We start from the raw sequence: 17,337 nt of genomic DNA, 5'->3' as shown, positions 1-17,337 counted from the left end.
GGCCAGGAGAGAGAAATGCAAACCAACACCATGTGCTACTGACAAACTGGGACATCAAGTTTAATCAGTGGTCCACACACAATATTTTAGCAATGCATCCTTCCTTCATGATGATCACTATTCTTATGTATTTGAAAATGTGTAAGCTATAAAGAGTGAACTTGACATTCACTCACCCATATCAGTGATACATTGTCAAATAAGGGCCTTACACATTAGCTGGCATTATACACACCCGCTAGAGTCTTCTATTTACAGCATTGTGTCAACTGAATTCAGTTGACCCCGTTTGTATTTCGGCTGCCATAGAACTCCTCTTCAAACTCCTCCTTGTTGGGATGGGAAGTGGGGCTGTCGGTGGCTGGGAGGTTGGAGGGCCCTGGGCTAGAGTGCTCCCCAGAGGCCAGAGGGTACAACTGCACTCCGGGTACCATGTAACATAGCGCGCTGCTCATTGTGGCGTGTCCCTCAAGGTCCCTGGCTGTGTGCTCTTCACTCATTGGGGACTCACATCTTTCCTGCTTAATTCTACAAGTTGCCATTGGCGTGCCACCTGGCAACAGGTCCGGATGGTTGATGTTGGGGTTCAACGGTTCGAGGCCCAGATCCTCGGGGGTGGCCGCCTGGGAATCGCAGTGTGGAGAGTTGGCCTTTATTAGGAGATCCATACCGTGCTCCACAATGTTCTGGATCTGAAGGTAGTCAACCATGTACATGAGCACAAGCTGCTCGCTGGCGGCCAAGGTCAAATCAAATACAATTTATTTATATAGCCCTTCTTACATCAGCTGATATATCAAAGTGCTGTACAGAAACCCATCCTAAAACCCCAAACAGCAAGCAATGAAGGTGTAGAAGCACGGTGGCTAGGAAAACTCCCTAGAAAGGCCAAAACCTAGGAAGAAACCTAGAGAGGAACCAGGCTATGAGGGGTGGCCAGTCCTCTTCTGGCTGTGCCGGGTGGAGATTATAACAGAACATGGCCAAGATATTCAAATGACCAGCATGGTCAAATAATCACAGTGAACAGGTCAGGGTTCCATAGCCGCAGGCAGAACAGTTGAAACTGGAGCAGCAGCATGGCCAGGTGGACTGGGGACAACAAGGAGTCATCATGCCAGGTAGTCCTGAGGCATGGTCCTAGGGCTCAGGTCTTCCGAGAGAGAGAAAGAAAGAGAAAGAAAGAAAGAATTAGAGAGAGCATACTTAAATTCACACAGGACACTGGATAAGACAGGATAAATACTCCAGATATAACAGACTGACCCTAGCCCCCCGACACAAACTACTGCAGCATAAATACTGGAGGCTGAGACAGCTTGCCCGTGTAACAGAAGTAGAGGATCTGCTGGAAGCAGGATGGGGTGACCAAGGAGGGTAGTTCAAACACGTTCTAGGAGCTGCGGCTGAACAGGTCTCTAAAGTAGAGGCTACTGGCGGCCAGCACAGAGTGGTGGGCCTTAAAGGCCTGGCAGTTGACCCTGACGGCCACATCACAGTAGTGGTCCTGCATGCGCTGCTCATTTAGACTTTCCAGCAGGAAGCTGCCGAAGTTGGGGATCTCCACATGCAGGAGCTGGGACATTATGACTACAGAGGGTCTTCACTGGAGACAGGTCTTGCTGAAAGGGCATTTATTTGCAGACAGATAGAGACAGCGAGAGAAAGAGAAAGAGGAGAAAAAAGTTATCCACATTCAGACAAAACATGCATGTTAATATGCTAATTACAAATAAAATTCTGAGTTCACAGTATTTTTGCAACTACTTACTACCAACAAAATCAGCGAATGTCAGTTAGCTAAAATACAATTTCCTGAACTTATTCCATTGTATCAACAATCCTGAATATAAGATCTGAGTTTTGAACTACTCTGCATAAGCTTTCAGGTGTCCAATAGACTAAATGGAATCTGAACAGACAGTCAGAAAAAACACTCATCCTCCTATCACAAAGTCTCTAACATGTATGGCACAGTCATCTCTAAACAAGTCAAACATAAATTCAGATAGAAGATACATTTGCCCACCAGAAAGAACAGAAGCACTCCGATTCTCTCCTTCTCCAATCAAGATTTAGGTGGTGGAAGAGGGTGAGGTTCTCTGTGCACAATCAATGCAACGTCTAGCGTATGTGTCACAGGGAAAGGGGGGCAGGCTATAGACACAGATAGAGGAAGGGTGGGTGTAAGACAGAGGAGGAGTTATTTATGGACATGGAGAGAGCTAATGCGGACAACTGCCCTGCAGAGGGTGACTGTGTACTATAGAGCCGGGAAAAGAATATATGTATAACATAACTAATCTGTTTCAGGGATGAGTAAGAAGTTAGATTGATTGTTACCGAGACCGTCTAAAATACAATAGACAAATAAAGACCTCCAACATATGTATTGTCATGCACACTGTGGTATAACACTGCAGACTCATGTTATTAACAGTAGATGATCTGCACTGTGTGATCACACTCAGACTGTGTGCCATGACTTGGGCAAATGCATGCCAATGCAACTTGCAGAGCAAGTGCCTGTCCCAACTTGTCAGTGCCTGTCAGTGCCAACAGGCAGTGCCTGTCCCAACTTGTCATGTTGAGTATATGACGCTTACTGCGTCTATGTACCAACTAGGAGCCAGACACACAGGGTACTGCACACAAATGAGTAGACTACGCATCTGTGAATAAAGAAGGGGCTGGATGTGCCTGTTATTTCTTATAATATGGCAAGTATGACTTGTAGGTTATCGAAGATAGCTGGTTATTATCCGATACTGATAGGATTATTGTCTTAAGGCTATATTGGAATGGATATATTTTCAACCAGGAATGTGGAAGGGCATGCCAACTTGATTTTAAAAGACAGCTTCTGAGCATGTAGCAATTTACTCAAAGGAAAAGTAAAAATAATTAGGTATTACACAGACAATTTACACACTCAAAGTAAATCTTAGCCATAAAAATGTATATTTTGAATAAGTTAAAGATAAACACAGGTCTGGAGGTGTTGAGGCAATTGCATTATCAGGATAAGGTAAGACCCAGATGCAGACAGTGTCGAACTAACAATGTTTATTACAGCAACAGAGGCAAAGGTACAGGACGGCAGGGGGATAAGGTGAAAGATGGGCGACACCTGGAGGGGGGTGGAGACAATGACAAAGACAAGTGAAACATATCAGGGCGTGACAGGTATAGGGCAATCTCCTCTGGGGTGTTCCAGGAAGAAAGATCAATAAATTAGCCAGTGAACTATCCTAAATAATCAGAATAACTTAATCTTTTCAAGAAATATAGACTTGAAATTGGCATGGTGTAATTACTTACTGACTTTATTGTCCCCATGGTGAAATTTTGTGTGCCGTTTTTTTTTAATACAAAACAATATTGACAATACAACTTTCATAAGTTACATACCAATAATAAATATTTTATAATTGACTTGGTAACTAACAATCCATATTCAAGTTTAGCTTAAATCAGAAAATCAAGAGATATATTTGACCCCGTATCAAAGTTAAGTTACTAAACACTTATACTAACTTACAAAACTGCAGGGGGAAATATTAAGTGAATTTTCCCCAGATTGGTGAAAGGTATGACCACAAGATGCGGCAGTAAATACAAGAAACAAGACAACAAGCTGGTGTGCGATAAACAGATAGTGGAAGTGCACGGAATTGCTGATGTTTTAACAGAGCTAAAAAATAATCAGAAGTGAAAGGTGATTTTGAAAATGTGGACAAACAGTTTGAATCAGTGGAAAAGAAAATAGAAGACGTGAAAACTTCCATCCAGAACCTTGACACCAGACTCGAGGCAGCGGAGGTCCGAATGGGTGAGTTGGAAGACAAGTGTACTCTCGAAAGACTGCTCTCTTTCACTCTCAAAAACCAACAATATCTTCACAGCAAATGTCAAGATTTGGAATCGAGGGAAAATGTGAGAATATATGGAGTACCAAAAAGAATGGAAAATGAGATATGCAGAAATTAATTGAGCCCTTCTTTTTAAAATAACTATTGCGTCTCCCACCCGAGATGGACATGGGAGTTAGGTTCACCCCACAGGGCACTAGGTTCACCCCCCCTCCTCTCAACCCCCCTTTTTGTAATTAAAAACACATGAATGAAAATATGATTTAACCTCTCTGGGATCGTTCGGGACGCTAGCGTTCCACCTCGCCAACAGACAGTGAAATTGCAGGGCACCAAATTCAAAACAACAGAAATCTCATAATTAAAATTCCTCAACCGTACAAGTATTTTACACCATTTTAAAGATACACTTCTCATTAATCCAACCACAGTTTCCGATTTCAAAAAGGCTTTTCGGTGAAAGCAGAACGTATCATTATGTTAGGTCAGCAACTAATCACAGAAAGCATTCAGCCATTTTCCAACCAAAGAGAGGTGTCACAAAAAGCAGAAATATAGATACAATTAATCACTAACCTTTGACGATCTTCATCAGATGACACTCCCAGGAATCAATGTTACACAATACATGTATTTTTTGTTCGATCAAGTTCATATTTATATCCAAAAACGTCAGTTTACATTGGTGCCATGTTCAGAGATGCCTCCAAAACATCCAGAGAAATTGCAGAGAGCCACATCAAATAACAGAAATACTCATCATAAACTTTGATGAAAGATACATGCTTTACATAGAATTAAAGATAAACTTGTTCTTAATGCAACCGCTGTGTCAGATTTCAAAAAAGCTTTATGGCAAAAGCACAATATTCAATAATCTGAGAACAGCGTTCAGCCACAAAAGTAATCCATTCAGTTACCCGCCAAATTGTGGAGTCAACAAAAGTCATAAATAACATTATAAATCTTCACTTATCTTTGCTGATCTTTGTCGGAATGCACTCCCAGGACTCCCACTTCCACAAGAAATGTTAGTTTTGTTCGATTACGTCCATATTTATGTCCAAATACCTCGGTTTTGTTGGCACATTTAGTTCACTATTCCAAAGGCACAATGCATGAGTGCAAAATCCAGACGAAAAGTAAAAAGAGTTCCATTACAGTTTGTAGAAACATGTCAAATGATGTTTAAAATCAATCATTAGGGCCTTTTTATAATAAATCTTCAATAATATTCCAACCGGACAATAGCGTATTCATTACAGAGGGAAAAGAAGGAACCCGCGTGACCGCGCAGTACACAGCTGATTGGCCTCAGCCTAGTCCACTTGTTGAAACAGCTCTTATTCGACACCCTTCCACAGATGTCAAATACTGTTGACATCTGCTGGAAGCCTTGGGAAGTGCAATCTGGCCCCTTAGACACAGAATATTGGATAGGCAATCACTTAAATGAAACTACAAACCTCAGATTTCCCACTTCCTGGTTGGATTTGTCTCAGGTTTTCACCTGCCATATGAGTTCTGACATCATTCAAACAGTTTTAGAAACGTCAGAGTGTTTTCTATCCAATACTACTAATAATATGCATATATTAGCATCTGGGACAGAGTAGCAGGCAGTTTACTCTGGGCACCTTATTCATCCAAACTACTCAATACTGCCCCCCTGTCACCAAGAAGTTAAGGTATTGAGTAGCACTTAAAATATTATAATTTGTTGGCACTACAGTTCACATTGCCTAACAAAGGATATAGGCCTGCGCTATAGGCCATATGTATTGGGTATATCGAGCTGCAGCCTACAATAGCGAGCTAGGACGGGAAACCTTAGTCAAATTTGATCATCTGACCTGATCCCCCTTCCCCAACAGTGAAACATGGAGTATATATAATAATATTCCTGGTGATTGCTATTGGGCTAAAATGGAGACCTGCGATATTGTGGGTTAAATTGTTGGAAGATAAAAATTCAAAACAATGTTTTGAAGGTAACTCGGAATCAGACAGTGGTGATGCATGCCAGCAAAGCCAGTACACAACACTAAACAATATATTAATTGCACTATAACTGTGACAAATGCTGCCCACAAACAACCTATATAGCTGTCCCAACAGCAGTCCCAACATCTTACCACTGCTACACCTGGCTATCAGCGGAGCCTTGTCTGGCAGCGAAACAGTTCATTCACTCATTCATTGACTTACTTAAACAAATGTGGTTTGTAATGACAATTGAGATGTACAAACTAGGGTATAAGGGTACAAGCTGATAAGAGGCAATCCATAATTTAGATTAAGACATTTATGAGCGAGCTAGGACGGGCGTAGTCAATATAATTATTTGTTTAGCACTTTTGAAATGTACAGCAACAGAATTCAGAACATGGGCTTTTCTTACAGTGTTCTCCCTGTACACCAAGTCAAAACCGTAGGATAAATAAAGGGGGCATAAAAGCAGACAATGAAAGTTCTTACAATATTCAATGATTACATTTCACTAAAACAGGTTATAGGCTACATGTGCAACACCAAGTCAGAACATTAGGCGAAATTAAGAGGGGTACATAGACAAAATTATTAGGGTGAGGCACTTGGGCTTCTAACATCTTACTACACAACATACACTTAGTATTACTTTCTTAGCTACAGAATACATATGTCCCTGGCATATTACATAATTTATTCAGCAGCATACAATACATTTTTGGACACACCTTGTTGTGCTGTGCTCACTTGAACAGGAAGGTGGCGCAGCGGTCCTTCATGGGCAAATGTTGTAATCAGAGTCTGGCATTCTCTGGATTGATGGTGCTTTCAAAACAACTGGGAACTCAGAAAAAGGATGAATCATGAGGATGTCATTGATCTTCAGGTCGTAGCTCTCGAAAGAGGCCAGATTTCTGATTTGGTTGACCGTTCTAAACGTATTTTCCCAGTCTGAACTAATTTATTCCCAACTTCCCAGCTGTCTTGAACTCACTGAAGTCAAGTTTTCACAGTTCTTTAACAGTTGTTTTGAACGCGGCACAAATCATGCTTCATTGACAGCATGGCCAATGTTGAATGTTTATCATTTTTATCTTGGAAAAGAGCCCCTTAATCTCAGATTTGAGACCACACAGCCACTCCACTTAATAGCAGGCAAGTGATTGCTTTGCAATACTCGCATTTAGTTACTGTCATTTGTTCCTTCCTAACCACTTTTTGAAATTGCATTTCCACCTTGTTGTGTAATGTTCATGTCTAAAGGCCGATGAGCACTGATACGTTTTATCTATAATTTCTCTTAATAATTTCTGTTCACATGACAAGGATTAAAAAGAATTTGACTTGATTCATGATGATGATGACTGCTAGCTAAGATTTTGAAAGTATGATGTTGACATGATCAGTCCAATCAAAGCCACAGTCGTTGCCAAAGGTTTTGAGATTTACAAAAATATGAATTTTCAGTCTGCTGCCTCAGTTTGTATGATGGCAATTTCCATATACTCCAGAATGATATGAAGAGTGATCAGATGAATTGCAATGAACTGCAAAGTCCCTCTTTGCCATGCAAATGAATTGAATCCCCCAAAAACATTTCCACTGCATTTCAGCCCTGCCACAAAAGGACCAACTGACATCATGTCAGTGAACTCTTTAACACAGGTGTGAGTGTTGATGAGGACAAGGCTGGAGATCACTCTGTCATGCTGATTGAGTTTGAATAACAGACTGGAAGCTTCAAAAGGAGGGTGGTGCATGGAATCATTGTTCTTCCTCTGTCAAATATGGTTACCTGCAAGGAAACACGCACTGTCATCATTGCCTCGCACAAAAAGGGCTTCACAGGCAAGGATATTGCTGCCAGTAAGATTGCACCTAAATCAACCATTTATCAGATCATAAAGAACTTCAAGGAGCGCAGTTCAATTGTTGTGAAGAAGGCTTCAGAGCACCCAAGAAAGTCCAGCAAGCACCAGGACCTTCTCCTAAAGTTGATTCCGCTGCGGGATCGCGGCACCACCAGTACAGAGCTTGCTCAGGAATGGCAGCAGGCAGGTGTGAGTGCATCTGCACGCACAGTGATGCAAAGACTTTTGGAGGATGGCCTGGTGTCAAGAAGGGCAGCAAAGAAGCCACTTCTCTCCAGGAAAAACATCAGGGACAGACTGATATTCTGTGAAATGTTCAGGGCTTGGACTGCTGAGGACTGGGGTGAAGTCATTTTCTCTGATGAATCCCCTTTCCGATTGTTTGGGGCATCCGGAACAAAGCTTGTCCAGAGAAGACAAGGTGATACCATCAGTCCTGTGTCATGCCAACAGTAAAGCATCCTGAGACCATTCATGTGTGGGGTTGCTGCTCAGCCAAGGGAGTGGGCTCACTCACAACTTTGCTTAAGAACACAGCCATGAATAAAGAATGGTACCATCACATCCTCTCAGAGCAACTTCTCCCAACCATCCAGGAACAGTTTGGTGATGCCTTTTCCAGCATGATGGAGCACCTTGCCATAAGGCAAAAGTGATAACTAAGTTGCTCGGGGAACAAAACATAGATATTTTGGGTCCATGGCCAGGAAGCTCCCCAGACCTTAATCCCATTGAGAACTTGAGAACTCAGGAAGCGAGTGGACAAACAAAAACCCACAAATGATGACAAACTCCAAGCATTGATTATGCAAGAATTGGCTGCCATCAGTCAGGATGTGGCCCAGAAGTTAATTGACAGCATGCCAGGGCGGATTGCAGAGGTCTTGAAAAACAAGGGTCAACACTGCAAATATTGACTCTTTGCATCAACTTCATGTAATTGTTAATAAAGGCATTTGACATGTATGAAATGCTTGTAATTATACTTCAGTATCCCATAGTGACATCTGACAAAAATATCTAAAGACACTGAAGCAGCAAACTTTGTGAAAATGTATATTTGTGTCATTCTCAAAACTTTTGGCCACGACTGTACATCAGGTATAACGTGATTTGATGTCATTTTATCTGTGGCCAATGACCTTGACCCGTCTTAGATGGGCACTTCTAATGTAACTTTATGGCAGCACCCAAGGGGCTAGAGTGTTCTAGCTCTACCCTTAGACTTGGCGGTGATGTAGTGTTCCAATGAGTGACAGAACATTGAGCCAATCACTGCGCAACAATCTGTATGTTCTGCTGGCTTGCCCTTCCACTACAGAAAGCACTGAGCTAGGCTGAATACCTACAATTTGGAGCTGCCTTTCTCATGAAAACAAAAAAGAGACCATGTTTTAATGTGGCTTTATTAACTCAATGATTTATACACAACCGGTCAAAAGTTTTAGAACACCTACTCATTCAAGGGTGTTTCTTTGTTTGTACTATTTTATACATTGTAGAATAATAGTGACGACATCAAAACTATGAAATAACGTATTTTAAGAATGTGAAATGTCAGAATAGAGAGAATGATTGATTAATTTCAGCTTTTATTTCTTTCATCACATTCCCACTGGGTCAGAAGTTTACATACACTCAATCAGTATTTGGTAGCATTGCCTTTAAATTGTTTAACTTGGGTCAATCGTTTCGGGTAGCCTTCCACAAGCTACCCACAATAAATTGGGTGACTTTTGGCCCATTCCTCTTGACACAGCTGGTTCGTAGACCTCCTTGCTCAAACACGCCTTTTCAGTTCTTCCCACACATTTTCTATAGGATTGAGGTCATGGCTTTGTGATGGCCACTCCAATACCTTGACTTTGTTGTCCTTAAGCCATTTTGCCACACCTTTGGAAGTATGCTTGGTGTCATTGTCCATTTGGAAGACCCATTTGCGACCAAGTTTTAACTTCCTGACTGATGTCCTGAGATGTTGCTTCAATATATCCACATAATTTATTTTGTGGATATTTTGTGAAGTGCACCAGTCCCTACTACAGCAAAGCACCCCACAACATTAAGCTGCCACCCCCATGCTTCACGGTTGGGATGGTGTCATTCGGCTTGCAAGCCACCCCTTTTTCCTCCAAATATAACGATGGTCATTATGGCCAAACAGTTCTATTTTTGTTTCATCAGACCAGAGGACATTTCTCCAAAAAGTACGATCTTTGTCCCCATGTGCATTTACAAATCGTGGTCTGGCTTTTTTGTGGCAGTTTTGGAGCAGTGGCTTCTTCCTTGCTGAGCGACTTTTCAGGTTATGTCAACATAGGACTCGTTTTACTGTGGATATAGATACTTTTGTACCTGTTTCCTCCACCATCTACACAAGGTCCTTTGCTGTTGTTCTGGTATTCATTTGCACTTTTCCCAACAAAGGAGACAGAACGCATCTCCTTCCTGAGCAGTATGACAGCTGCGTGGTCCCATGGTGTTTATACTTGCGTACTTTCGTAGATGTCAAAACCGACTTGCCAAAATAAATTTGTGGAGTGGTTGAAAAACAAGTTTTAATGACTCCAACCTAAGAGTATGTAAACTTCTGACTTCAACTGTAGGTAAACATCCAACCAATGCCTTGAGGACAGCACTGAAGCTCTTGGAGCCACTTGCCCCTAGCCACTATACCCCTATATCCGATAACCACTGATGGCTCGATGGCACCGACAGAGATGGTCGCCTCGCTTCTAATCGTAAGGAAATTATGCAGCATTTAGTTTTTTGGGGTATTATTTCTTACATTGTTAGCTCAGAAAATCTTAAGTGTTATTACATACAGCCAGGAAGAACTATTGGATATCAGAGCGACGTCAATTTATCAACATTACAACCAGGAATATGACTTTCCCGGAACGGATCCTTTGTTCGCACCACCACCCAGGACATTGGATCTGATTCCAGAGGCCGGCCCAAATAAATTTTTATTTGAGTTGAAACAACATCACCGCAGAAGAGATAGGTGTGCATACCATCCACCGCTGCTGAGTATATTACTCGCTAATGTCCAGTCTCTAGATAAAAGATGGCGTTGACAGAGATGGTCGCCTCGCTTCGAGTCATTAGGAAACTATGCAGTATTTTGTTATTTATGTATTATTTCTTACATTGTTACCTCAGGAAATCCTAAGTCTTATTACATACAGCCGGGAAGAACTATTGGATATAAGAGCGACATCAATTTACCAACATTAAGACCAGGAATACTACTCTCCCGAAGCGGAACCTCTGTTTGGACCACCACCCAGGACAATGGATCTAATCCCAGAAGCCGAGCCAAAACAATGGCGCCGCAGAAGGGGCCGTCTGGTCAGGCTCCATAGGCGTGCACATCGCCCACCGCTCCCTAGTATACTACTCTCTAATGTCCAGTCTCTTGACAACAATGGATATGAAATTCGAGCAAGGATTGTCTTCCAGAGACATCAGAGATTGTAACATTCTCTGTTTCACGGAAACATGGTTCTCTTGGGATATGTTGTCGGAATCGGTTCAGCCACCAGGCTTCTCTGTAGAGGAGTGGGGGTGTATGCTTCATGATTAACGACTCATGGTGTAATCATAACAACATACAGGAACTCAAGTCCTTCTGCTCACCCTACCTATAATTCCTTACAATCAAATGCCGGCAATATTATCTCCCAAGATAATTCTGGTCAGTTATTGTCATAGTTGTGTACATTCCCCCTCAAGCATACACCGAGACACTCAAGGAACTTCACTGGACTCTATGCAAACTGGAAACCATATATCCTGAGGCTGTATTTATTGTTGCTGGGAATTTTAACAAAGCAAATATGAGAACAAGGCTATCTAAATTCTATCAGCATATTTATTGTAGCACTCGTGCGGGCAATACACTGGATCACCGCTACTCTAACCTCCGCGATGCGTTCAAGGCCCACCCTTCGGCAAATCCGACCACGACTCTATTTCCTCCTACCGTCCTATAGGCACAATCACCCGACCTCAACCCAACTTAGATGGTTGGATATGTTGGATCGCGGAGTGAAGCAGCTAACAAGTGCTCAGCATATGTGAGAACTCCTAAAGACTGTTGGAAAAGCATTCCAGGTGAAGCTGGTTGTGAGAAAGCCAAGAGTGTGCAAAGCTGTCATCAAGGCAAAGGGTAGCTACTTTGAAGATTCTCAAATACACTTTTTTTTGTTACTACATGATTCCATGTGTTCTCATAGTTTTGATGTCTTCACTATTATTTTTCAATGTAGAACATTTTTAAAATAAAGAAAAACACTTGAATGAGTAGGTGTGTCCAAACTTTTGACTGGTACTGTATAAAAAATCTAAAAATTGATTGTTATATAATTTCCTTTACTATTTTTCCCTTATCATACCACCCCTCCCCTAATTGGAGTAAACTAATGGAAAACAACATTTAGGCTTTTTACTTCCAGCTTATACTGTACATACTATATACATTTTACGGACACAGTACATTTTACATTATAAAATGGGTGGTTCGAGCCCTGAATGCTGATTGGCAGACTGTCACGACTTCCGCCGAAGTTGGTTCCTCTCCTGGTTTGGGCGACGTTTGGCGTCGCCGGTCATCGTCGATCCATCTATCGTTTTCCATTTGTTTTGTCTTGTCTTCTCACACACCTGGTTTCACTACCATCATTACATGTTGTGTATTTAACCCTCTGTTCCCCCCCATGTCCTTGTCCGGAATTGTTTATTGTGAGTTCTTGCGCACGTTATTCTGGTATGCGACGGGTTTTGTAACCATTGTATTGAATGTTCTGTTTATGGTGATTTTTATAAAACTGTGCCGTTGTAACACAGTTTTTGCTCTCCTGCACCTGACTTCTCTGCCGCCAGTACGCACCCCTTACAGAATTCCGGACCAAACTTATGGAGTCAGCAGGAGGAGGTACCCCGGGTATAGGGGTGGAGGAGCGCGTCTGGGAGCACGCAGCAATGCTCCACCATCTTGGCACCGCCAAGGACCGCGTTGTCCAGACAATGGACCGCTGGGAGAGATAGGGAGTTCTACCAGCACCTCCACCAGCACAACCGGGGTCTCCACTATGCACCCCTCCTTCTCCTGGTCCCAGTGGGATTTGTCTCTCCCTTCCCCAGCGATGGGACGGATGTGAACTGCCAGGGGTTCCTGTGTGAACTACCAGGTGTTCGCACTCGTCTCGTGCCTCACTGGGAAAGCCCTGGAGTGGGCCAACACCGTGTGGAGAGAGGGATATGCGGCGTTGGACCAGTTTGAGGAGTTCACCTGCCGTTTCTGGACAGTCTTCGACCACCCGCCCGAGGGTAGAGCGGCAGGTGAACGCCTCTTCCTGAGGCAGGGGACGAGGAGCGCCCAGGAGTTCGCCCTTGAGTTTCGGAACCTGGCTACCGGCGCGGGATGGAACGACAGGGCCCTGATTGACCATTATTGCTGCAGTCTGCGCAAGGACGTCCGTCGGGAGTTGGCCTGAAGAGACAACACCCTCACATTCGACCAGCTGGTGGACCTGTCCATCCGGCTGGATAACCTGCTGGCTACCCACGGACGTTCAGATTGGGGTCTGTTGGTTCCATCCCCCCCCCCCCCCCCCCCCACACCCCCTCTCCGATACCCATGGAGCTGGGAGGGGCGGTGCGCAGGGAGACCGGAGGGGGTTCCAGCTCGTGCACCATATGTGGCCGCAGAGGTCACACTGAAGATCGGTGCCGGGTTGGCTCCTCTGGGTATCGAGGCAGCAGGCAGGGCGCTCTGGCGTCACCCCAGGTGAGTTGGCACCATTCTCACCCAGAGCACATATGTTTTTTTATGTCACTTTTCCCCGCATTCCCAGCATAAAGCGCTCGTCGATTCAGGCACGGCTGGGAATTTTATAGATAAATCGTTCGCCCATAGTTTAGGGACCCCCATTGTTCCATTGGCTGTGCCTTTCTCTGTTCACGCCTTAGATAGTCAACCATTAGGGTTGATTGGGGAGGCCACCGCTTCTCTGGGCATGGTGACGCAGGGAGGTCACAAGGAGAGAATTAGTCGCTTCCTTATTGACTCTCCTGTGTGTCCCGTGGTGCTAGGCCTACTCTGGTTAGTTTGTCATGACCCCACTGTTTCTTGGCAACAGAGGGCTCTCACGGGGTGGTCGCGAGAGTGCTCTGGGAGGTGTTTAGGGGTTTCCGTTAGTGCTACTACGGTGGAAAGTCCAGACTAGGTCTCCACTGTGCGTATTCCCAATGTATATTCCGATTTGGCTCTCGTCATCTCCAAAAAGAAGGCGACTCAATTACCACCTCATCGACGGGGTGATTGTGCGATAGATCTCCTGGTAGACGCTGCACTTCCTAAGAGTCACGTGTATCCCCTCTCACAGGCGGAGACGGCGGCTATGGAAACATATGTCTCCGAATCCCTGCATCAGGGGTACATTCGGTCCTCCACTTCACCCGCCACCTCGAGTTTCTTTTTTGTGAAGAAGAAGGAGGGAGGTCTGCGCCCGTGTATTGATTATCGAGGTCTGCACCAGATCACTGTGAGGTAGTTATCCACTACCGCTCATAGCCACAGCAATTGAGTAAATGCACGGGGTGCGCTTCTTCACCAAACTAGATCTCAGGAGCGCTCACAACCTGGTGCGTATCTGTGAGGGAGACGAGTGGAAGACGGCTTTCAGTACCACCTAAGGGCACTATGAGTACCTCGTCATGCTGTACGGGTTGATGAATGCGCCATCAGTCTTCCAAGCCTTTGTAGATGAGATTTTCTGGGACCTGAACGGGAAGGGTGTAGTAGTGTATATTGATGACATTCTGATGTACTCCGCTACACTCGCCGAGCATGTGTCCCTGGTGCGCAGGGTGCTTGGCCGCCTGTTGGAGCATGACCATAACGTCAAGGCTGAGAAATGCCTGTTAGGGTACCGCAGTTCCACCTCAGGGGTGGAGATGGAGAGTGACCGCATTTCAGCCGTGCGTAATTGGCCGACACCAACCACGATGAAGGAGGTGCATCGATTCTTAGGGTTTGCCAACTACTACCGGGGGTTAATCCGGGGTTTTGGTTAGGTAGCGGCTCCCATTACCTCACTGCTGAGGCGGACAGGGCTTTTGGTCACCTGAGGGCTCTGTTAACCTCGGCTCCCGTGCTGGCCCATCCGGATCCCTCTTCGGCCTTCATATTGGAGGTTGATGCGTCCGAGGCTGGAATAGGAGCTGTGCTTTCTCAGCTCTCGGGTACGCCACCAAAGCTCCGCCCCCGTACCTTCTTCTCGAAGAAGCTCAGCCCGGCAGAGCGAAACTATGATGTGGGGGACCGAGAGCTGTTGGCTGTCGTCAAGGCTTTGAAGGCATGGAGACATTGGTTTGAGGGGGTTAAACACCCTTTTCTCATCTAGACTGACCACCGCAATCTGAAGTTCATCCGGGTAGCGAGGAGACTGAACCCTCACCAGGTAAGTTGGGCCATGTTTTTCACATGTTTTGTGTTGACCCTTTCCTACAGACCAGGCTCCCAGAACGTGAAGGCAGACGCATTGTCCCGGCTGTATGACACAGAGGAGGGGCCCATGGACCCCACTCCCATACTCCCCGCCTCCTGCCTGGTTTCTCCGGTAGTGAGGGAGCTGGACGTGGACATTGAGCAGGCGTTACGTGCAGAGCCCGCTCCCGTCCAGTGTCCCGCATGGGCGTCTGTACGTCCCGTCTGCTGTTCGTGACCGGTTGATCTACTGGGCCCACACGTCACCCTCCTCTGGTCATCCTAGGATCGGTCGGACAGTGCACTGTTTGAGCGGGAGATACTGGTGTCCTACCTTGGCTAAGGACGTGATGGTTTACGTTTCCTCCTGCTCGGTGTGTGCCCAGTGCAAGGCTCCTAGGCACCTGCCTAAAGGGAAGTTACACCCCTTACCCGTTCCATCTCCCCCCTCACAAGGTAACACTGCGATCCTGGTCGTTGTGGATCGGTTCACTAAGTCCTGTCGTCTCCTCCCTCTGCCCGGTCTTCCTACGGCCCTACAGACTGCGGAGGCCTTGTTTACGCAAGTCTTCCCGCACTACGGGGTGCCTGGGGATATAGTGTCTGATCGAGGTCCCCAGTTCATGTCTAGGGTCTGGAAGGCGTTCATGGAACATCTGAGGTTTCACCCCAAGAGTAATGGGCAGGTGAAGAGAGTAAACCAGGGTGTGGGCAGGTTTCTGTGGTCTTATTGCCAGGACCGGCCGGGGGAGTGGGCGGCATTCGTACCCTGGGCCGAGATGGCACAGAACTCGTTTCGCCACTCCTCCACTAACCTCCCTCCCTTCCCGTGCGTACTGGGGTACCAGCTGGTTGTGGCGCCTTGGCATCAGAGTCCGACCGAGGCTCCTGCGGTAGACGACTGGTTCAGGAAGCTGCCCATGCTGCGCCAAAAAGAGAATGCAGACCGTCACCGCAGTGAGGTTTCTGGCTCTCAACCCGAAACCTGCCCCTCCGCCTGCCCTGCCAGAAGCTGTGTCCATGGTTTGTGGGTCCATTTAAAGTCCTGAGGAGAATGAACAAGGTTTGTTATAGGTTACAGCTTCCCCCTGATTACCGTATTAACCCCTAGTTCCATGTGTATCTCCTCAGCCCGGTGGTGGCTGGCCCGTTCCAGGAGTCTGAGGTGCGGGAGGTTCCTCCGCTCCTTCTGGGGGCCCCGGCGTACTCCGTTCGCTCCATACTGGATTCAAGGCGTCGGGCGAGGGGCCTTCAGTATCTCGTGGAGTGGGAGGGGTACGGTCCGGAGGCAAGGTGCTGTGTTCCAGTCGAGGACGTGTTGGACCCTTCAATGCTGCAGGAGTTACACCGTCTTCGTCCGGATCGCCCTGAGCCTTGCCCTCCGGGTCGTCCTCAAGGCCGGTGTCGGCTGGTGCCGTGCATCAAGGGTGGGTACTGTCACGACTTCCGCCGAAGTTGTTTCCTCTCCTGGTTCGGGCGGCATTTGGCGGTCGGCATCGCCGGTCTTCTAGCCATCGTCAATCCACTTTTCATTTGTTTTGTCTTGTTTTGTCTTGTCTTTCCACACACCTGGTTTCAATTCCATCATTACATGTTGTCAAATCAAATCAAATCAAATCAAATCAAATTTGATATTTGTCACATACACATGGTTAGCAGATGTTAATGCGAGTGTAGCGAAATGCTTGTGCTTCTAGTTCCGACAATGCAGTAATAACCAACAAGTAATCTAACTAACAATTCCAAAACTACTGTCTTGTACACAGTGTGAGGGGATAAAGAATATGTACATAAGGATATATGAATGAGTGATGGTACAGAGCAGCATAGTCAAGATACAGTAGATGGTATCGAGTACAGTATATACATATGAGATGAGTATGTAAACAAAGTGGCATAGTTAAAGTGGCTAGTGATACATGTATTACATAAGGATACAGTCGATGATATAGAGTACAGTATATACGTATGCATATGAGATGAATAATGTAGGGTAAGTAACATTATATAAGGTAGCATTGTTTAAAGTGGCTAGTGATATATTTACATCATTTCCCATCAATTCCCATTATTAAAGTGGCTGGAGTTGAGGCAGAGAAGTCAGGCGCAG

The sequence above is a fragment of the Oncorhynchus clarkii genome, chromosome 30, assembly GCF_045791955.1.
Source record: "Oncorhynchus clarkii lewisi isolate Uvic-CL-2024 chromosome 30, UVic_Ocla_1.0, whole genome shotgun sequence".
NCBI classification, from domain to species: Eukaryota; Metazoa; Chordata; class Actinopteri; order Salmoniformes; family Salmonidae; genus Oncorhynchus; species Oncorhynchus clarkii.
This window is presented reverse-complemented; position numbering follows the sequence as displayed.